The following is a 24,429-nucleotide window of genomic DNA, read 5'->3' as shown; positions in this document are numbered from 1 at the left end:
TGTATTTTGTTAATTAAAAGCTAAATTTGAATTACTTAAGCAGCAGAATATGGAGAAGATAAGATGACCTTCACATTTCAACCTTCCATTTCCTCCTTACCATTTCTTAGGCACATATGTGAGAAGAACTGCAAAGTGGCTCACCCCTTTCCCACTCCTGCCCCTTTTGCCATGGCTTCCTGAACTATTGAGGCAAGAAGTTTAAACTGCATTTCGCAGATCCCTTTGCAGTTCAGATTCGACGTGTGAGCTACGCGTCCTCAGCATATATAACCTATGTTAACTGTGCCTCAGCATATGGTTTACAGACTTTGCATGATGTGATGGCACCTTCTAAGACTATGCAGGGTCTCTTTTGTAGGTGAGACTTGGAAGGAAGAAGTGAGTAATGAGTGGTTGGTGTAAATACTCAAAGAGATAGCATCTGCTGGCAAGTATGGTGGTGAAATCTTTGGTTCTTCTGGGGAAACTTTGCTAAAGAAACTACTGATCCTGTCATTGGCCTGGGGCAGTGAGGTTTCAGCTAGAAAAGGATGTTAGAGGAGCTGAGTATTCTATTCAGTTCAACTGAGTATTGTTGGTTGATTTATCCATGCTACACAACCTGCCTCTCCTAGAAATTTCATTAGCTGCCTAATACCTTGTAGTAATTTCCTTTGGGCATAGACTAGCTAAATGAGATTATGTTTCCAGAAACTATGGATTCTGACAGATACAATTTATTATGGTCAATGTCTGTGATAGGTACTATAGATAGAGATAAGTTTATATTCAACTTTATATTCATTCTTGCTCATGAATGTTCATTTTGAAGGGCTTTGAAGTCTCATAGGGGGAGCCAGAAATAGGCATGCAAATAAATAATAACAGTACAATTTAATATATACAGTTATAGATATGTAATACAAAGTGAAACCAGAGCACAGAAAATGAACAACGATCTAGTAGGGTAATCATTCAAGAAGGGTAATTGGACCAGGAAAGTTTCATGGAAAGGGCATCATTTGTAGTGTATCCTTAAGAATGAATGGAAATATCTCAGGTAAAGAAAGTGGGAAGGATATTCCCAGAAGAAGGAAGAGAATGTTTAAAGTCATGGAGTGATGAGACAGCACAGGACATTCAGCAAGTGTAAGAGTTTTGTTATTTGTTATATGGAATATAGAATTTATGTCAGGGAGGTCAACCTACGAGAAAAAGAGAGCCTTGTATGTCACATTTAGGAGTTGGGCTCTGAGGATTTGGGGCAGGATTATATCTCCTGTTTCAGGAAGATTACTTGGGCAGCCATATGTAGAGTAGATGGAGGGCACTTCTGGAAGTAGGATGCAGGGAAAATGTAAGAGGCTATTGTCATGATCTAAGGAAGAAATGGTGAGGCAGTGGCACAAGGAACTGAGTGAAATGGATGGATTAGAGAGAGACTGTCGTTGCTGGTCTGCAGCAGGAGCTCAATAAACATTAACTGAATGAAATACAATGGGGGAAAATTGAACATGATGGAAAAGTTCTTGGCTTGGGTGAATAGGAGGAAAAAGAACATGCTTTCCAGTACACATACAGTAAGTATGCGAGTGGCGGTGTGAGTCTCTACCTCTATTTGAAGGCAGAAAAAAACCTGGAAATTAACCTGCTAACATTTGCTTTCATCCTTCCAGTCCCTCCTTCACTCAGTAAGTATTTATTGAGTACTATTGATGTAGTAGCACTGGGCTAGCCACTGTGGATTCCATAGTGAATTAGCCGGGCTAAATGGGATAGCAGACATAAAATGAATAATGATCAAATAACTAGTTACAGTCACAAGGAGCATTCTCAAGAATAAACACAGGGTGTTATGACAGGGAAGGTTTAGGATTATATGAGCCAGAGGGGAAGTGCTGTGGAATAGTGAGCATTATTGATATAGTGAGAGTAAAACTTGTTTTTCCAAAGAAGAGTGTGCTTTTACAAATCTATCATGCTATTCAGATTTCATAAAAGCCATTGTCTTATATCTTTAAGGTATTATGCTCTGGTGTCATTGTTGGAAATCTCTCTCTACACAGGGCAAGTCTACCCATTCATTCTCCCTTCTGCCACTATTAGTAAAGACTCTTCTGATTAATTATTAACTATCAAATGTATCTCTAGAACACCACACTAAGTGGTAACGTATTAATGAAGATGGATTTGAGGTCCTGTTCACACTTCTTGAGGGAAGGAAGCTGGACTATGCTGACAACCAATCCCATTAATCACTTTCTGTTAGATTTACTGTGTGATTTAGTTTGGTTTTCAGTGGGGATTCTTTTCTCCATTCAAAAATAGATACTTTCTGCAGATAAAGGAAATGCCTGTAAGATTTACAATGACACCAACCATACTAATTTATAGAGAAAGCCTGCATGGGTTACTAGTAAGAACATTTATGGGTTGGTAGACCAATATAAGTCATATATTGGTCTTGGCAATCACTTCATAAATGAAACAGTCTGTCTGTAAGTGTATCAGATTAATTGAAGAAACCTGAAGTAAAGTACAATGTTTAATTGGCTGAGAGCAGTGTTTCTCGAACTATAGATTGCAATTCATTAATGGCTTGTGAAATCAATTTAGCAGGTTGTGATCAGCATATTTTAAAAGAGGAAATAGAATAGGAAATGTAGTAAAAATACTAGAGAATATTATGTATACAAAGAATACTGTTTCTTAAAACTTTTGTTTTATATGTATGCACACATAATATATGTAGTATTGTATATATGCGTATAATGTGAATATATACATAAAATATGTGTAAATTTATTTATGTACATACCAGGTAAATATGTAAAATGTCAAGGAAATCTCAAAGCCATAGATCTGGAAAAAAAGTTCCAGAAAAAGTTCCCTTCAAATCTGGTTTTCCATTAAAATACAAATCCCAAGTTAATTATTATTGCTTAAGGCACATTGGAAACTATTGAAATTATTGGGTTGGAGAATATTTAACAAATTTTTCCTCTGAATGAATACTGGGTAAAACAAGAAGGTAAAGATACTTTTGATTTGGTAAATATATATTTAACATGCTAAATAAAGGCGACCAAAGTCTCGGGGTTTGCTAATTTTGTTGTTTATACAGAGTTCTATGGCTGTCACCCCTTAGCTGTGGGGGACACATTCCCAGACTTCAGATACCTGAAACCATAGATAGTATCAAACCCTATATATACTATGTATTTTATTATACATATATACCTATGATAAAGTTTAATTTGTAAATTAGACATAGTAAGAGATTAACAATAACTAATAATAAAATGCAACAATTATAAAATATACTGTAACAAAAGCTATATGAATGTGGTCTTTCTCTCCTTTTCAAGACTTTTTATTGTCCTGCCCTCACCCTTCCTCTTCCTGTGATGATGTGAGGCGATAAAATACCTACTCAATGAGAGGAAGTGAGGTGAGTGATGTAGGCATTGTGACAATGTGTTAGGCTACTACTGACCTTCTGAGGATAGTCAGAAGGAGGTTCACTTACTTCCAGACTGAAGGTAACTGAAACCATAGAAATCAAAACCATGGGTAAGTGGAGGACTACTGTATTTCGTCTTACATTTAAGGAGTTTTATATCAAATATATAAGAAGGATTGATTCATTTTCATAAGTATATTAACTATTATAACCTGGAAGAGATTAGAGAATCAGACTTGTGTTTTTATATCTGACAATAGCTTGGTTTGCACTCTGTGAATATTCATTAAGATTGTTCCCTAGACCCCGTGACACCTTTCTGTATTTAATAATTACATTTCTAGGTATGTTCTGATTAAGACATTTCCCTTTGTTTTGTTCACTTTTGTTTCTCTCCCAACTGCATCTCTTCATGCCATTCAACTCTGATCCTTTCTCTGGGATTCACAACCATCTTATTTCTTCTGCTGTTCTGTAATTTGTCTCTGAAGTCTTGTTTCTTGTCAGACCTAGAAATATTGGCAATGATAGGGAGCCAAAATAAAATGAGAGAAAAATGATTATGTTATTTTGGTCAATGTTGAAGTGAAATGTATTTAAATTTTTGAATTAGGAAAAAAGACAGCCAAAGTCCATCATTATTTAATATATGAGTGTAAACCCCATCTTTTTGCCTCATTTTGGTTCTAGTATCTGTCCTAGGTCTTGTGTAAACACCTTGTTTTCCAATCAACCTATAAACTTAAGATGTATTCCCTACAAAATAAGATTGTACAGAAGAGGGCAGTTTTCAATTGGGATTGATTTCTCTCTAGAGTTCAAAATCACAGTGGCTTTAGACTGGATTTCGCCTTAAGAAAGAAGCCGATTTCGTACTAAAATTAAATGATCATTATCTCAGGATAAGATTTTCTTTTGGAAAACAACTGGTCTCCAAGAATTATGATTTGAAATAACTCAGTATGTTGATGGTTACTAAGTAATTACAAATATAATGAATATTTCAGTAGTTTTTTGTGGCCTGCTAAACACAAAGAGGTAACTTTAAAAGAAAAGTCTAAATCTTCTGTCTTAGCATTTAAGAATGATTAATAATGCTCAAAAAACTCCACATATAACCAGATTTATAGTAATGATACTCATAAAAAGGATAGAATTTTTAATCCATTCATCAGATTCTCTTCAACTGTTTCAAAGATCTTAAGTAATTATGCCATTAATTATTCTATTCAGGCCATTTGGTGAAGAATATAGAAACAAATGACTTCTCGGAAAAGATACTGAAAAGACATTTATAAGACACACACTTCCACTGAGTAGGCAGTACTCATTCTATGACTCTAATTCGCCAAGACTTCTATGTGCTACACCTATGTTTATGAGAAGGTATCTTAGAAATTCTGAATTCAGATATCAGCTATGTCATAGACCTTATGCATAGTCTAAGTTATTTTTTTCTTTGTCTCTATGTTTTCATTTATATAGTGAGTAAATCTAAAATGTATTTCTCTCATATGATAGAAGGTGCTTTGATGATAAGAAATATGAGATAAATGTTAAATATTTGCACACTGGCTTCTAGGAGTGGGAGAAGATGTGCAGGCTTAAAAAAATGTTTGCATTGCTCTTGTGTGGAGCGGAACTAATATACCGAAATGAGTTAGGTGGGATTAAAGGCAACGGATACATATCTAGACATTCCTTAAGGAGGTGGCTATTTGCAGTTTGTCATACATAAACTATCATTGTGTGATCTATGTATTTTCTTTCCATAGTCCTTGGTTGTGAAGTCGAGAAATGTTTTGAGTGTCACTGGTGAAAGTGGCTAGAATTTACCTCCAGAGAATCCTCTGAGTATTGCTTGTAATAGATGCACATTGAAATGAACTTTGTCAATAAGACTGATGAAGTCCGTTATACCAGTGTATCTAAAATAATTATCTCACTCTTAAGAACACATTTCTGAAGAACTAGCCTGGTACATGCTGAAGAGACACCAACAGTTGAAGGCCCTTCTAGCTCATTTGTATTCATTGCCAAAATCTGGCTATTATTATAAAGCATTCCCTTGGTACAAAGAAAAGAGATGTTATCATTGCCCCTGTTTTATTTTATTTATAAGCACATCATCCTGGATTACATCTTTATTCACCTATTGTTCTTCTGGTGCTCTGTCCTTAAGGAGAATGCTGTATCCAACTTATGAGGTTTAGGAAGTGTTTAATGCACATTATTGTATGGACCCGCCTTGTATTTTTTTTCTGCTAAGTGTTGGAGGCCAGAGTCTAGAAGTGAGTACTCTGAACCCCAACTAGAGCAGCTCACCCCTAGTGGGCACTTAAAGAACAATGATCATGGACATTGATTGAATTGGGCTGATTACAAAGACGCTGCGGGAAAGAAATTTCTCAGGTGGATTCCAGACTTTAAGATGATCCTTTCTTGCTTATTTTTTGTTTGTTTTAAAATAATTGAAATGGCTACACTTGAGAGACAGAGTCCTGTTAACAACAGCCTTTTCATATGAAGGAGAGCAAATGCATTTGTTTTGCCCCTTTAAATCGAGAGCTTCGAGCTTGCCAAAGGGTAAGACTGGAATTCCTCCGAAGCAATAAATACTGCTGTGGATTAAAGAAAGAAACATTTCTTTTCTCAAAGTGCACCCTTTATAAATAGGAAGCAGATGCAGTAATTAATGGAAGAGTGAGATATTACTCTTTCTGAGAAGAGACGCTCAGCTGGGCCCTCCAGGACATCAGAATTCAGAGATCAAGGCAGAAAAGAGGTCAATCTTTGTGGTCTCTCTCAGATCTCTGTGGTCAGAGATCTTTCCTTCAACAGGAGATATTCACACTAATGGGTAGCCTCTGCTCTGTTTGCATGATAAACATCTAAGGAGAATATTTATGTTCCCAATGGAAGACATTGTCTTCCTCTGAGTTACAGAAGGGAACTCATTGTCTGGTCACTTTTGTTTAGACACTTGAGTTTGTTCCCAGGCTCTGACAAGGAGAGCTTTAAAATGACTGTGAACTGAAAATACTTTCTGGTAACCAACATGTAAATGAACACCCCAAACATTCCTCCCCGGTGCAGAATTCAGTGTGGGTTGCCTGGAGTGCTTATTTGCATGTCAATCCCTCTGGTCTTCCTGCTCACTGTTACTTCACTTGATAGTTAGGTTTTAGTTCAAGAATAAACCGGTGATTTGAGGAAGCAATATCATAGCATTGTTGTCTTCTCTTTACTTTTGGTAACTTGCGCTGTTACTCTTTTAATCTATTGTAGGGGTACTACCTGATAAGCATCCAAACCTTAGTTGTCTTGGGAAAACTGTTCTAGTGTTTTCCTCCCTTTATCTTAGTGCCCATCAACTTTTCAGAGTGCATGCATAGCTCTGGGATGTTTCAAATGGGTGTGAAGCATGCTTCTCCTCCTATCTCCAATGATTTACTAGTCCCCAATAAGATCATTAAAAGATTTTTCTTCTAGAAAAGATTTGAAGGGTTTGTTTCATTCATGCATGAGTAATTAAGTAGTCAAGTGTCCTTAGTTGAAGTAGTCTCTGACATGTTTTCATTGTGTCTTTTACAGTTGTTTCAACTAAATGTTTCACATCCCATGATACTGTAATATAATGAGATACATATTTGGTCTTGTCCTTGATTCTTGGCACAGAGCTCCCCCAACCCTTCTAATTTTCTAAGAGATAAGGATAAGAGGAGAATTTTTTGTTATTCATAGTACAAGCCTTGCAATTATACCTGAGTTTAGGTTAATGGGGTGATTTTTGGAGGATGAGGACTGGTTTCAGGAACCAACCATGTAATTAGAGGGTTGGAATTTTGAACCCCACTCACCAACCTCCAGGAGAGGGAGAGGGGACAGAGACCGACATAATCACCACTGGCCAATTACTTTATCAATCATGCATATGTAATGAAGACGCCATAAAAACCTTAAACAGTAGGGTCTGTAGAGCTTCCAAGTTGGTGAAAGTATCCATATGTGCCAGGAAGGTGATGCACCCAAAAGTGCATGGGACAGAAACTCTTACACTCAGAATCTTTCTGGTCCTCTCCCTAGGTGTCTCTATCTAGCTGTTCATCTGTATGCTTTATTTTTTTTTTAATGGTTATTTATTTTTGACAGAAATAGACAGTGGGGGAAAGATATAGAGACAGGGAGACAGAGAATCCCCGGTAGGCTCTGCAGCTATCAGTGCAGAGCGCGGTGTGGGGCTCGAACTCATGAACCATGAGATCATGACCTGAACTGAAACCAAGAGTCAGTCACTTAACCGACTGAGCCACCCTGGCACCCCTGTATGCTTTATAATAAAGAGGTAACATAAGTAAATGTTTCCCTGAGGTCTGTGAGCAGTTATATCATATTATTGAACCCAAGAGGGGGCTGTAGAAATCTTCCATTTATAGCCCATTGATCAGCAGTGCAGGTGGCAATCTGGACTTGTGACTGGCATCTAAAGTAGAAGGTAAGGGGTGCCTGGGTGGCTCAGTCGGTTAAGCGTCCAACTTCAGCCCAGGTCATGATCTCACGGTCTGTGAGTTTGAGCCCCGCGTCGGGCTCTGGGCTGATGGCTCAGAGCCTGGAGCCTGCTTCCGATTCTGTCTCCCTCTCTCTCTGACCCTCCCCCGTTCATGCTCTGTCTCTGTCTCAAAAGTAAAATAAACGTTTAAAAAAATTAAAAATAAAATAAAATAAAATAAAATAAAATAAAATAAAATAAAATAAAATAATAAAGTAGAAGGTAATATTTTGGGACCAAGCCCTTAACTTGTGGGGTCTGTTTTAACTCCAGGAAGTTAGTGTCAGAATTGGGTTGTAGGATACCCACTGTGTGACCAGCTGGGAAATTGCTTGATGTGAGAGAAAAACACACATTTGATGTCAGAAATATTGTGAGTAGAGAAAGTTTTTGTTTACATTCTAGAAAGAAAGTTTTTGTTTACATTCTTTCAGCTATTTGGGGGGGGGGTGTTATTATCTAACAAAAATTTAATCATATACTCTATGTATTCATTTAGTGCCCCTTTCTGAAAAAAATCGGGGGACAGAATTATTTCTGGCAACTGGGAACTGCCCATTCTACTCATAACAGCTTTCAAGTATTTTAGGGCTGGCATTTAATTCTCTTTGAATTGAAAGTGACTTTGAGGCTGTAAAGTCTCTTCAGTTGGCAACTTTAGATGTTAAAGAAAAACATTAATGCATTCATCACAAGAAAAATTAGAAGCTTATTGTAAGTTTTATACTTAGCAATAGGTTGGCATTTTCTTTGGAATGAGAGTACAGGTTAGAACGAGGTGTGAACCTCACAATTTCCTCAGTCTACAGGTTCTGGAAAGTGTTCCATTTTGGGGGGTGGTGTTATTTGTATTGCAAGTGATTTTTAAGTATAAAAGTGTAGTGTCTAGCAACTTAAGACTGTAGTACATTGCAAGTTCAAAACAAAACAAAACACAAATAACCATTCTGAAATAACTCACCGGAAACCAAGCACTAGTTAAGTTAAAAACAAACCAATCAACTTTTAAGTGAACTAGAAATCACTCTAGGTAAATACTTACCTGACTTTGATGTGGAAAGGGCTTTTTAAAGTATTACTGTGAAGAAGATTCGTGGGTCTTGCTACATTAAAACAAGCTCTCTGTACCTCAGAAAACATTATATTCAATATTAGTAAATATCAGATCGAGAGTAAATTTGCAAAATGTGGGACAGAAAAAAGATTGAGGCGGTAAAATGTAGAGTACTGGGGCACCTGGTGGCTGAGTGGATTAAGCGTCTGACTACTGATTTCTGCTCAGGTCATGATCTCAAGGCTTCATGAGTTCAAGCCTCCATGGGGCTTTGCCCTGACAGCAGTGGAAGTTGCTTGGATTCTTTCCTCCCTCTGCCTCTCCCCACCACTGGCGAATCACACATGCACTTTCTCTCTCTCTCTCAAAATAAAGTTAAAAACATTAAAAAAATAGAGAGAGTACTGACCAATCAACAAGCTATTTAAACATGGTGAATTGAATGCAAACATTTATTTATATCTGTTTCTTCTCAAAGCCCCACTGAATGACAATAAAGGAATGAACCACGGGAATGAACCATAGGGACAAAAAGAACATGAAAGTGGACTGCTGGTTGGAGGTGTGAATCAAATTTTGAAAGTCAGAAAGAGATGGACAGGTGATAACCAACTTTGCAGAGCAGAGAAAGGTGATGCCTAACTGACTGCAAAAGACAAAAAAAACCTAGAAGGAACAATTAGCCCCAGGGCAACACTGGGAACTAGAAGATACTGGGGCAGGAAGGATGAGGGCGGAGTCTGAGGCCTGGCTGAGAATAGGGCTCAGGGGAACTTGATCAAAGTTTGGTTACAGAGAGACCCTTTATGACCTGTTTCTTTTATTTTTAATTTTTTTTAACGTTTATTTTTTTTTGAGACAGAGACAGAGCATGAATGGGGGAGAGTCAAAGACAGGGAGACACAGACTCTGAAACACGCTCCAGGCTCTGAGCTGTCAGCACAGAGCCCAACTCGGGGCCTGAACTCACAGACAGCGAGATCATGACCTCAGCTGAAGTCAGTCGCTTAACCGACTGAGCCACCCAGGTGCCCCTGACCTGTTTGTTTTATAATGAGTAAAATAAAAATTTTTTAATGTATTAATTTTCATATCTATATGAGAGATACTATTTCATCTGTTTCTAAAAATTATTCTTCAACACAGACAAAGCATTTCTTATAGTGTTTACCAAACACATCTAGGACATATACTCACTGAATTACCTTTTTCAAAGTTCTGTATTCTCAACACTTTGAGAAAAGAAGTTGGCCACTTTTTATATCAAAATATTCAAATATTAAAGGATTATATCTTATAAACAGATACAGTACATTATTTTTCCTATACATAGTCACGAAATTTAACAAAATTACTTTTTTTTTTTAAAAGTTAATTTATTTTGCAAGAGAAAGAGAGAGCATGAGTGGGAAAAGGTCACAGAGAGATGGAGAGAGGCTGAGAGGCTCCATGCCATCAGTATGGAGGCCAACATGGGGCTCGATCTCATGAAACTTGAGATCATGACCTGAGCCAAAATCAAGTCAGATGCTTAACAGAGCCACCTGGTAACGTGAGCCACCCAGGTGCCCTAACAGAAGAAAATAAACAGAATTAACAGAAGAAAATAAAAAATGAAGACACTGGATGTAACTTACACATAAAACACATTCACACAACAGGAACATTTCAGAAAATAGAAGGTTTTAAATGTTGATTATGCTATTTCCATTTAGTAAGAAAATAGTTACCATGGAAATAGTGAGTGTATACAGTATTTTACTTCCACATTAAGACAACTTCTAAAAGAAATGCACTTAGTGAACACTTGTTCTTGACATAGTTTGAAAGGAGAAGTGGCTCATAAAGAATACAGCATCTCAATTTAGATTGATTGTATTAGCATGGCTCTTTCATTTTCTCATTTCATGATAAAATAATAATTTGAATAAATCTGAACTGTTTTAGGGATTTTGATAACCTATATACATTGTGTTGTTTTAACCCTAAACTAGGGCCATTTTGCCCTTTTGATTATGGATTTTCCTTTGGAACATCGGATTCTTCAGTGGATGTCTACTTCCAACTTGGGACATACACATAAGGTTAATCAATTAAAAATTGTTTGATGAGGGGCACCTGGGTGGCTCAGTTGGTTGTGTCCAGCTGAAGCTCATGCCATGATCTCACTGTTCATGTGTTCGAGCCCTGCATCAGGCTCTGTGCTGACAGCTAAGAGCCTGAAGCCTGCTTTGGATTCTGTGTGTATGTTTGTGTCTCTCTCTCTGCCCTTCCCCTGCTCGTGTTCTCTCTCTCTCAAAAATAAACATTAAAAAAATTTTTGTTTAATTGTTTGATGAAGATGTTGATCCAAAATCAGAGGACACCTAGAATGTGGGGACTCAGATTAGGAAATCAGGTTTCCTGAAAATTTCCAAACTCAAGGTTCTTAATTACAAGGGCTCAGTTATTCATTCCATGTCTCCACTCTTCCCTGGAGCAAACCGTGTTGCAAGTTTAAGGACTGGCCTGGTTGAAGCAGTCCTCTTTCACCTGTTCTACTGTGGGTCTCACCCTCCCCAGCCTCACTTTCTAATCTGTCAGCAGCACTCACTCCAGATCTCTTTTATGTCATCTCCAAAATCAATCACTCATCTTAGCCAGGGAATATATTGATCCTGGGTAAGCAAATAACTATTAATTTCATGATTTGAGCTCTAATGTACCCTTGGGGATAAGGATGGATTGCTCAAAGTGTGGTTTCTTGATGTTCTGTAGATTTCTAGAAGGCTGTTTTAAATACAAGTAAACATGAAGTTGAGAGGTCAGTGGTAGCAGAAGGTAGTGAAAAGGTGCAGTATTAGAAGGACTTCTAATTCTAGTTTGGAGGCCAATTAGCTACGCAATTTGGGTCAAATACTCAATTGTGCCTATAAAATGAGAAGGTTTTGCTCTGTTTCTTGCATGAACTCTAAAAAGGTTCTAAATATCAGAATGCAAAAAGATATTAGCAGAGGCCAAAGTCTTCACCATCCAAAATTTTCAGACTTGCGATTACCCATTTCATAAAAGCAACTAACATAGTCTTGGGTTAGTGAATAATGTTGGAATGGTTGGAGAATGAAGGGGAAAAAGCAATTTACTTCCTGAATACATCTAGAATATGTTACTTCTAAATCCTTCAGCCCTACTTTGGCCATCATTATTTTTTTTCCTGTGCTGGTGACTAAACTCTTGTGGTGTGTTTGTGCCTATCACTAAACGCATACTCCACATGACCATCCATGTGCCAGACCTAAATGTCCATCTGCTTTCTGGGCATCAAGTCCTTATTTCTCAATACATTTACTATACTGTCAATATCTTCCCATCCTCTACCCATACCTCAGTACAGAACACCAGTATCTACAGAGTTGCCAAGCACAAAAACTGGGAATTAACTGTTTTTTCTTTCTCATCATATCACTGTTTATATTCTAATTAATTCTTAGTCCAGTTCATTCTCTCCATCTTTAAAATGTGCCCCCCTCTCTTGACCACAACTGCCTTAATTAAAGCCACCATAGTCTCTCACAGGTATTTCTGTAACAGCCTTTATTTCTGCCTTGAGTCTTTGCTCTTTCTCCTGTGAAGATGCAGACAGGTGGTCTCAACCCTAGAAGAGAAGTTTATCCTGTCACCCAATGAAAGCTCTTCAATGGCTCCCTTTTCCCCTTTGGGTAGAGTTAAGTGCAAACTCTTTAGCATGGTGTTAAGTTGAACAAGGGGGCCCTTATACTTACGAGGCTCTAAAGCCAATGTGGCCTATGTAAGCACACAAAAGTTTAAGCCTGTAAATGCCTCAAGGTTATGCAGTCAAAACCTAAGACAACCAGTCACAAACAGCCAGCTAGGCTTTATGCAATAACTGATCAGTAATTTCCTTACTTTTCTTCTGTCTTTTCTCTATAAAAGTCTCTCCTGAACCCCACGGGTGAAACACTCCTTACCACTTCTGGTTTGTTGCTGCCCAATTGGAATTGATTTGTGCTCAGATAAACTCTTAAAATTTTAACATGCCTCAGTTTATCTTGTAACAATGGCCAACCCAGTCCTTCACTTCCCTGTAACTCCCTGTAGGTCTTCCAAATACAGATTATAAAATCTTATATTTTAGGTGTCCTTTCTAGCAGCACTTGCTTCCTATACTTCCTTCAGTCCTTAGCTCAAGTGAAATCTTTTAGACTCTTCTCTGACAACCCCGCCTGCCTCCTATAGGTGCTCCCATTCTGTGTTCCCATCTTACTCGGTTCACATTTCCATCACTGCACTCAGCATGTGGACTATATAATTACCTGCTGTTTGCCTCTTTCCCTGACTGGGTGGAGTGCTCCTGAAGGCAGGCATTTTGTTTAGAAGGAATGGCCTGTAAGCCCTGGGGGTGACTGGGAGCTTTGGGAAGGAGGCTGGGACTGCTGGAAGCTCAGTTTGGAAGGGGCTAAGCGGTGGTGGTGGGGTAGGGAGTTGGGGGAGGAAATGAGGCTGAAGGGGTGAGCAGTAGTCAGGCTTAAAAGCCTTCCTAGCTTGGTCCCATTTCTGAATTATTTTTTCCTCTTGTTAACAGACGTTGTTTGGCTGTATTTCTCCAGACAACAATGATGCAGATAATAAATGCAGTGTTTTTTGCCTTTCTATCAGAGTAGAAAAGAAAATGATTTGCCTCTTCATTTGGGGAAAAAAAAAAAAGCAGCTAACAAAGGGAGTGGTTGTAAACAATAGATTTAATTGCCTCTCCTAGGACTATTATTTGGTGTCTATTTAAGGCTACTAGATTTTACTTTAATTAATCCATTGTGTACCTCATTTGCATATATTTGCATATGTCTCTGTGACGCCTTTAAGGAATCTAAGATGACTTCAGCGGACTTCAAACCCTGCCTTTGGAGCCTAACAACACTTAAATAGGAGGTAGCTTTTAAAATGGTTTACAGAGGTTTAAAATGGTTTACAAAAGGAAGTGCCATAGGGCAGAGACATGATGGAGGTGGGGGTGTTAGGGTGCTCCTTATAGGGAAAAATTAGAGAAAAGGCAAGGCCCCTGAGCATCAGGGTCTCCCTCTCTCCCCAACCTGCACACCAGACACTTTTGAGGGGCCCAACCCTTAGGGTGCTTGTCTAATTGGACAGCCTCTCAGATGGGGCTGAATTTTTAAAGTAACACTGAGTTTCATTCTTCTTCACCAGTGGAGACATGAGCTGCCTTTAAGGGGTTTATTACTTCATGTCAATATTTTCTTTTGAGGCTCAGGGTCCCTGAGGAGCCAGGAAACTGGAGCCTCCTAGGAAGAGTATGTGAGACCGCAGAGGCCATCCCTGGGGAAACCAAGCTCAGCCGTGAAGAAATTAGTGGGAAGGAAGTACTCTATTGGGATTTCTTACTACTAATGTGGTTAAGGAAGTCTTTTCAGGGGAAAGGGAGGAGGAATCCACACTTCATAAGCGAGCTTAGGAGCTTTCTACAAAAAGAGGGAAAATGGGATGTCATAGTGTTAGGAAAAAAAATCTGGAAGACATAGAAATGGGCTAAATATATAAATAAATGATGATTAAGTATCCTTTGTAGTGTACCTTTCAGGATTATCTCTTTCATTGATTTTGAACTATGTACAACTTGGTTTGTTGTGATAACTAGCAATGCAAATGACTCTATCTAAAAACATGCAAATGAATTCTGTCTAGTAAAGAGACAATTGATTTCCCCTCACCAACCCCTTCACCAAAAGAAGCCCATTTGCATTTATTTTTAACTTTACTTTGGCATCCTTCTTGTCTACATACATGTTGTTCTTTGAATTTTTCTTTGACACTATTGGAATTTGTTGCTGGTCTCTCATTAATAAATATATTAAATTAAATCTTTGATATGTGTCCATTTCATATTTGTATGAGACTTATGATTTTACCTTAAAAAAACAGAACAAACTATCCTTTAATACAGGGCAGATAAGTTTTCAAGTTATCAAACATAGTCTCTTAAGGATTGTTTTTGATCACAAAAAGGAGGCTATCACTTTGTGTTTTGGCCTGATTAATTTACATAGGTTTAGTAAGAAATCTTAAAGATAGGAGCCTCTGAATATCATTAGCAAATCTAGACTTGCAGATGTTGAACAATGAGAAGACCAGAGACTTAATTTCAATCCAGAAGTTTCATAAGGAGTCTCAGGTGGTATTTTCAATAGTTTCAATTATTCCAAAGATTTAGTAAAAAGTCTCACTGGTTCTTGTGCTCTGATTCTAAAAAACCATACCTAAGAAATTAAATTCTACAGTTTTTACCTGCAGTATCTATAAATTAGGCTAAATTCTTGTCTTAAAGTCCCCACAATCTGCTAAGGTTCCTGACCTTCTCCACTGCTGTTAAGTCTAGGAACCTGAAAACCACAGGGCAGGTACCAGACCATTTCCTAAGAAAGACTGTGGGCACTGGTTCCTCACATGAAATACAACCCTTGTTCCTTAATAATGGCCTTGTCGAAGCTTATTAAATGTGTTTTATTCTCAAATATGACACTGTAGGTATGGCCTGATTATGAAAATTTGTTAAATGATTTCTTTGTGCAAAGAAGGATAAATTTGTATTGACTTTATGCAAGTAACTACATTGTTTCTGAAAAGGAGACTCAGTTAAATTATCTGTTCCTGAATTCTGAAGACCAGAATTATAAAATCTAGAATTGTGAGAACCTGATACTACTTAAAGAATCTTAAATTTTGGTTTCAGTTAAATTTCAGTTTACAAAATCATAATTTGAGAATTATTGCTTTTTTTTTAAAGGAAAGGGGCTTCCTTATGTATGTATCAGAAAATAGAGCATTAAGCATAATTCCAGGGATGCCGGGTGGCTCATTCAGTGAAGTGTCAGACTCTTGATTTTGGCTCAGGTTATGATATCATGGTTCCTGGGATCGAACCCACATCAAGCTCCGCACTGACAGCACGAAGCCTGGTTGGGATTCTCTCTCTCCCTCTTTCTCTGCCCCTCCTAAGTAATCTCTATACCCAAAACAGGGCTCGAATTCACAACCCTGAGATCAAGAGTCACATGCTCCACCAACTGAGTCAGCAAGGCACCCCTTCTCATACTCCTTTTTAAATAAGGTGTGGTAGGCTGAATAACAGGTCCACCTAAGATCTTCATGTCCTAATCCCTAGAACTTCATAGATATAATTAAATTAAGGATCTTGAGAATGGAGATCATTCCACATTTTCTAAGTCTGCCCAATATGATCATTAGGGTTGTAAGATAAAAGAGAACGTAATGGGATGATGGAAGCAGAGATTGGAGTGATACACTTTGCAGATGGAAGAAGGGGCCACATGTCAAGGAATATAGGAATATGGAAATATAGGAATTTAGAAGCTGAAAAAGACAAGAAAATGGATTCTCCTTTCAAAGCCTCCAGAAGGAAACATCCCAAGCAGCATCTTGATTTTAACCCACTGAAACTCATTTTGGACTTCTGATCTCAAGAACTATATGGGAATGCATTTGTGTTGTTTTAAGCCACTAAGTTGTAATTTGGTACAGTGGCAACAGGACATTAAAACAGAAGTTAAAAAAAAAAAACAACAACCCAAATCTTTGTGATTTCTCAGGAGTCTTTTGGAAAATCTTAAAAGTAGTTTACGTACAAAAGACACATTGAGAGGTGGTGTTCAAGATGGTGGTTTAAGAAGATCCTGAACCCACCTCCTCCCATGTACACACCAAATCTATAGCTATCTATGGTAATTCCAGAGGGTAATTTCCCTCTGAAAAAGATTGAAAACTAGATGCACTGTTCTCTACAACACAGGATAAAAGGACCACATTGAGAAGGGTAGAGAGGTGACACATGGTCTCACAAAACAAAAGAAAAAAACAAAAAACAAACCAAAACAAAATATCCCTAACACATCAACACAATAGGTAGGAATCTCACCAGACAGGTTCTCTTCCTGAAGGACCAAGGGGTTGGTGCCCAGATAAATCCCCACAATGTCTGGCTTGGAAAACCAACAGAGCCAATGTTCAAGGGTGAAATCCCAAAGTGCTATAGGAAACTGAGGTTCGCCTTTTGGAGGGATCATGTGCAGTCCCACTCACCCTGAAACCCAGCAAAGAATCCAGCAATTCGAAAAGCACCTAAATTATATGTGAAAGTGACTCATTTGCTGATTTGGAGCATTGGCTGGAGGGGCAGAGGACAGTTGAGACATTCCCCAGAGACAGAGGCACTGACTGATGCTATCGCTGCACTCTCTACATAGCCTGCTAGCTTGTAGGGGATGTGCTCAGAGGCAGCATCTTCCCACCACCTTACTGGGGTGGGCAGGGGCCAGGGGCCGCAGCATTTACTGAGACTGGAAAGCGCGGGCGGTTACAGCGCTCCTCTGCTGCCCAGGGAAGCAAATGGAACTAAATCAAATTAAAAAGCTTTTACACAGTGAAGAAAACCATGAACAAAAAGAAACCTACCGAACAGAAGATATTTGCAAATCATATATCTTACAAGTGATTAATATTCAAAATATATAAATAACTAATACAGCTCAGTAATGAAAAATAAAACCCTAAACAATCTGATTAAAAACTGAGCAAAAGATTTGAAGAGACATTTTTTTTCCAAAGAAGACAAACAGATGGCCAACAGACACATGAAACAATGCTCAACATCACTCATCACGAGGGAAATGCAAATCGAAACCACAGTGAGATGTCACCTTGTATCTGTCAGAATGGCTATTATCAAAAAGACAAGAAATAACAAGTGTTGGTGAGGATGTGGAGAAAAGAAATCCTCATGCACTGGTGGACTGTAAACTGTTGTAGCCACGACAGAAAACAGGACGGAGGTTACTCAAAAACTAAAAACGGAGCTACCATATGATCCAGCAATTCCATTACTTGGTATCTACTTGAAGAAAATGAAAAAAAAAAAAACAAAAAAACCAATTTGAACAGATATATGCATTGTTATGTTCCTTGCAGCTTTATATATAATAGCCAAGATTTGGAAATAACCTAAGAGTTCATTGATGGAAGAATGAATAAAGATGTGCGTGTGTGTGTATACATGTGTGTGTGTATATATATATATATATATATATATATATATATATATATATATATATACACATATATATATAACATATTACATATGATATATATATGATATATATATGATATATATGATATGATATATATATGATATATATGATATGATATATATATGGAACTTGAAGGTATTATGCTAAATGAAATATATGATCTCACTTACATGTCAAATCTAAAAAACAAAACAACAAACAAAACAAAACCAAGGCTCATAAATACAGATGGACTGCTGGTTGCCAAAGAAGGTGATTAGTTAGGGAGGAGTGCAGGGGTGAAGGGGATTAAGTAGAACGAACTTCCAATTATATGGAGTCTACCACAACTCCCAGTTATAAAATAAATAAGTCATGAGGGTGTAATGTACAGTATGGAGAATATAGTCAATAACATTGTATTAAATTTATAAGGTGACAGATGGTAACTTAGACTTATTGTGACCATTTTGCAATGTATACAAATATCAAATCATCATGTTTTACACCTGAACCTAATACAATATTGTGTGCCAATTATACTTCAGTTTTAAAAAAGACACCTTGAGGTGCTTGGGTGGCTCAGTCGGTTGGCTCTCTGACTTCAGCTCAGGTCATGATCTCACGGTCTGTGGTTTCGAGCCCTGCGTCCAGCTCTGTGCTAAGAGCTCAGAGCCTGGAGTCTCCTTCAGATTCTGTGTCTCACTCTCTCTCTGCCTCTCCCCAGCTTGTGCTCTCTCTCTCAATAATAAATAAACTTCAAAAAATTTATTAAAAAAATTTAAAAAGACACCTTGAATTTTTTTTAATTTAGTTTTAGAATCTAATATTGAAAAAACAAAAATGAAAAGAGGGGAAGCCTGGTCATTTATTAAGAGAGAATCAGATGCCTGAGTACATGGATAGTTTTAGCTAGAGTACTTATTAATCAAAGTGACAATGGAGTATATTGAGTTAAGTGCAAAGGAAGTTATCACGACTTTAGCTCTTTCAGTGGGGATTTAAAAAAATAATCAAGGACATGACTAAATCAGCCAAAGCACAAAAATCATTCTAATGAGATATGGAATCTCTGGTATCTGAACAGATTAAATAGACGATAAACAAGAGCCTTTCCTGCTCCATGTTAAGAACAGACCAAATGCTCCAATTTTAATGGAAAGACCAATTTTAACGGCAAGAAGACCAAATTCTAATTTTGTGTCATGTCCTTGAATATTTTTGGCATGAAGGATTAACAGAATTCTTTCTTTTTTCTAAATATGAATTATTTTATCAAAACTGTGCCAACTTTGCCAAATTTTGAACATGTCATTGCTTTTAGGTTCACTATTTGTATTCACTATAAACCAAGGCAAGAAAATCATTTTCTGCATTCCTTCTACCATGTTATATATCCATTCAAGTTTGAACCTTCACTATCGTCATTCATATTCTGGAACAGCAGGCTTAATTTTAAGACAAAATCCTTTTTCCCTCATACTCTCCATTACCTTTTAAACACAGTGTTATTTCTCTGCCACTCTTGTTCCTATCATTCTTAATAACCCATATTAATTTTAACTCCTAACTGAATGACTAACTTCTGTACAGAGAGAACAGGGTGGGAGGATGGGGGAGCAGATCTGTCAAATCTGAGCATTTTAGAAAGTAAGTAGAGTAAATTTAACCTGACTCTCAGTAGTCACAGGGATCATTTTACCACATTGTTAAAATGGCAAAAAGGAATACCTTCATTAATGAAGTAGTTCTCAGTTTTTCCTCTAGAAACATTTGTCAATGTTTGGAGACATTTTTGATTATTATGATTTGGAGGACAGTGGGCAGTGCTAATGGCATCTAGTGGGTAGAGGTTAGGGATGTAGATACTCTTCAATGCATAGACAGCTTTCTACAGCAAAAAATTATGGGGTCCAAAGTGCCAATAGGACCTCTGTTGAGAAACCCTGCTTAATATGAGCTCAAGGTATAGCCACACTGCAATGTATTATAAGAAGCAAAGCTGTGTATGTGTGTAGGTATTATATTTGTATTATATATATATTTGTAATATATATATATATATGTAGCTACATATGCACATGCATATAACTATGTTCACTGGCCAATCTTACAGTATTCCGTCCTGTTAGAAATTATCCAGATATCCAAAGATTATTCATTAACTATCTGAAGTTAAAGTTCTTAATGTTAACTAAAGGTCTTGAAAGTTATGTGTAAGCTGATGCCCTATAAAACACAATCACTGTTGATGTAAATGTATCAGAATTATAGCCGTTTAATTGAATGTATTATGTTATAGTTTTCACAACCCCAAACTTTATGTGAAAATATGTTGGCTGTCTGATCAGTAAACCAGTATAAGATTTTTGGGGAATTCATATTAAATAGTCTACTCATGAGAACGAATACAAATCTATTGTGACATGTTTTCTTGTAGTATATTCTACATAGAGAAAATTAAAGAGAAGATATATAGCTGTTTTACTTGATTTTATTTGACAGAGAACATCCAAGAAGGGGAGGGCAAAGAGAGAGGGAGACAGGGAATCTTAAGCAGGCTCCACACCCAGCACAGATCCCAAAGCGGGGCTCGATCTCATGACTGTGACATCATGACCTGAGCTGAAATCAAGGGTTGGAGTCTTAACTGACTAAGCCCCCCAGGCACCCTGACATAAGCTGCTTTTAAACCCAGGATTCATTTTGGTTACAGGAACTTGGGTTTTTATATAAAAATGTTCTGAGCTAGCAGTTTCTGAGTTTGCTAGTGGTTGGTTCATGAACTTGGGGAATGCGTGATAGCACAGTTGAACTATTGGAAGTTTAGTTCATTTTCTAGGGATTCTGGAGATAGTAAGGGCTTATTATTATCTATAACAACCAGAACAGAGCTCCTTTACAAGGCTTTATAATTTATTTTATTAATACATGCGGGTATAGTAAAATATTTCAAACTCACAACAAGAGGAATAGGGTCTTCTCAACTACAAACACTTGACAAATAGTTCGACATTTTAGTTCCAGTTGACATCAGCCAAGTAAATTCAGAATCACAAAAAGTGAGTGGTCCAGATCTCAGAGTTGCTCCCCTTTAAAGTGGGCATATTTTAAAAATTGATTTGAGCTCACAAATAATCTGACACACAAACAAAAATACTAACAAGCCAGATTTTCTCTTTCTTACTTGGTCTCCATCATTTATTGGGGCATCTTGGTGGTATGGCTCCCATAGCTGCTAAACTAATATCTTTAAAATGTTAAAATGTGACTATTCTACAAATACAGAATAAGCACATGATAAAGAGTTATTTAACTCATTGATGAGAGAGTCAGCAGAGTGGCAGAGCTGGTTCAGAGAACATTTGAAGGACAGAGCATTTAAAGGCAAGAAAGAAAAGAAGATTGCTAGGTTAGATACAAAACTGGTTTACGTCTGATAGTGCAGTAAAATTATATCATTTGGGGTTATTTTTGCTTCTGCAGAGAAATTATTTAATCTCTATCAGACAAAAGTCTGATAGTTACCGTGTAACTTCCTAGAGTCTGGACTCTAATCAATAGTAAATGATATGATAAATAAAGATACATTCCCCTGGAGAATTTAAACGATCTCTTCATGGATCGATCAGACAAGGATTCAATATGAGATTGAATCAGGACAAGGAGCCATCCTTTTCCCTTATTTTTGAGTTTTTGTTAATTTTCTTAATACAAAATTCTTTTGTAGGTGGCCCCAGGGAACTGGCAAGGAAATGTGGACTTCCAAATTCAGGAGGGCAGAAGGTCCCTTTCATTCATTCAACAAAAAGATATGTAGTATTTATTAGGGACCAGGCACTGCACTAGACCCTGGGACTATAGTAATGAACAAAGCATACAAATTCACATGTGGTCCTTACATTCTAGTAGAGGGAGGGAGATTCATAAGAAAGGTATGTTTACATATTTGGTGGATAAAAGGGCTGTTGGTGATATGTTATAATACGTTAAATGATGGCAAGTGCTAAGGGGAAAAATCACATAGGAAGGGAAAGTGGGGAGTGTTAGGACTTTTAGGAAAGGCAACCAAGAAAACGTTCATGGAAGTGACAGCCCTGTTCTTGCACATTCCATTATATAATCCATTATATAATTCCATTATATAATTCTCCCTTTCTGGGTTCAACAGCACTAAAAGATTTATACCTGGGCTTGTAGCTTCATATACCAATGAAGAGCTGGAGGAGGTGAGGAGGGAGGGTGCCGTGGTGTGGGGGTGAGGTGGGGAAGGAGTCGTTGTATTCCAGACCGCTGCCAAGTTCTGGAAATTGGAAGAGGTGAATGTGGAGAGGGAAACTCCTACCAGCCCAGTATGGACTTGGATGCCATTTGAGAGCTTTGGATTTACTACCATTTTTATAACCACTGTGTGGTTGCATATAATGCCATAACCATAAATAAAAGCCACTGTGTGGTTCTACAGAGGTTTTGTAAGATTGGAGCTTGATCATGGCTGGTAGGTTTGGAACTCACGTTAAAAATGTGATTTTTGAATCATAAATTATGTTGGGTTAATTTTATATAATAAAAACATTTGAGTGATAAAATCATCATCCTATTCTTTTAGTTTTTTTTAAAAATGATATAATGGCATGGATATTATTCTACCTCCTGCCCTAAGCTCTTTGGGGAGGAAAAAAGGCGGTGATTTAAAAAAATATACCTTAAGCCACATTATGCCTTAGTGTTTTCCTCTCCTTTATAAGCCTGTCTGGAAGTAAGGTGCACCTGTCATGATTTTGGTCTCCACAAAACCCCATCTTTTCCCAGAATTTAATTTCATTTCTATACTTAAAGTACCACTTATGATATTGTATATGCCATGCAGAGAAAAGTGGAAATATTAATTGCTGGTGCTTCAGTCCAATTTGTGTGTCTCTGAGAAATGTCAGTGATAGGCAGCATGTACTTCTGATGATGGTGAGTCAGCAGAACAGAGAGGGCTTCAACAGAAGCAACCCAAGCACATGACAGAGGATCCTTGGGAGTAATTGGCAAAGTTGGTAGGGTAGTGCACCAATTAGCTTGATAATGTGAAGAAGGTATCTCAGAAGAGTATGTTATCTTAGAAATACTAATGGAACAAAGTAGTGTTAAGACAGACCCTTTACATCTTTCAGCGTGATTTTTCTGAAGCACCGGGTCACAGCCTCTGCAGTGTTACGGTAGTAATGGATCTGAATCAGCAATCCGAGGGGAATTTCAATTTCAATTAAAATTCCTGCTGGACCTTAACCTCTTCTCTCTCTTTTCAAATCAAATGGACTCAAGTTATTTTCATACTTACACATTAGAAACTCCTTGCAGGCACCTGGGTAGCACCTAGGGCCTCATAGGTGTGCAACCGAAGTTGGCTGCATGGATTAACAGGGCTGCCCCTGAATGAAAGGCGACTCATGGACACTAATCATAAGTAACTGCTGCTGGATGCCAGACGCTTCGAAAGGTGGTCTGTACGTGTGCTCTCCCCTAATCCTCTCAGCAATTTTAGGACTCAAACTGAAAGATAAGTCCATGGCTCCAAAACTTAAGTCGTTTTCCAAAGCTGTGCCACTTTTGAAAGTCTTAAACTTACGGTTTCAATTCTCTTTCTGTCACACTAGTTACTCTGCCCTCGGATCATCTTGGCAGTTTTTCGTAAAAACCAAACAAGCAGAAGGAAAAAAAAATTTTTTAAAGTCCTTTGCATATTATAATCTTAGGTTGAAGCCCCAAATAAGGTCGTGCTTCGAAAGGACCTTCAGCATAGATTGAAAAATGAGGATTTTTACTTTTATAGCTGTGTCCCACTTAGTGTCACTTTTCGTCTATAAAAAAAAAAGCAATTTCATGAAGTGCTAATTTTAATCAGCTTACATCTGCATAAGGACCTCTAGCCTTGCTCTTGCATATTCCATTATATAATTCTCTCTTTCTGGGCTCGACAGCATAAAAAAGATTTATACCTGGGTTTGTAGTTTCATACACCAGTAAAAAGATTAGGCTGTTTTTTTTCCCCATTTCAAATACCATCTCTTTTTCTGAATGTTAGTTATACAGAAGGGCCTCAGTAAGTATCACAATGCATATTAAATTAAACATCAGAGTTAATCATAGATTCTTTTAAAAGACTTTTTGTTAAAAATTTTTTAAATATTATTTTAAGTTTGCTTATTTTGAGAGAGAGAGAGAGAGAGAGAGAGAGCAAGCAGGAGAGGGGCAGAGAGAAAGGGAGAGAGAGAATCCCAAGCAGGCTCTGCACTGTCAG

At 37.6% G+C, this 24,429-nt stretch overlaps 1 long non-coding RNA gene across 1 annotated transcript in view; it reads right to left on the bottom strand.

Annotated features, from left to right (window-relative positions):
• Nucleotides 1-3,706: 3,706 nt before the first annotated feature.
• Nucleotides 3,707-24,429, bottom strand: part of LOC122241962 — a 43,454-nt gene continuing 22,731 nt past the window's right edge. Inside the window, exon 3 of the long non-coding RNA XR_006222066.1 lies at nt 3,707-3,954. This is a non-coding gene — a long non-coding RNA (uncharacterized LOC122241962). The remainder of the gene's footprint in view (nt 3,955-24,429) is intronic.

This window comes from Panthera tigris, chromosome A1, assembly GCF_018350195.1.
Source record: "Panthera tigris isolate Pti1 chromosome A1, P.tigris_Pti1_mat1.1, whole genome shotgun sequence".
Lineage (NCBI taxonomy): Eukaryota > Metazoa > Chordata > Mammalia > Carnivora > Felidae > Panthera > Panthera tigris.
Note: the sequence above shows the minus strand (reverse complement) of the source record. Positions and strands in the feature narration are given on the sequence as shown.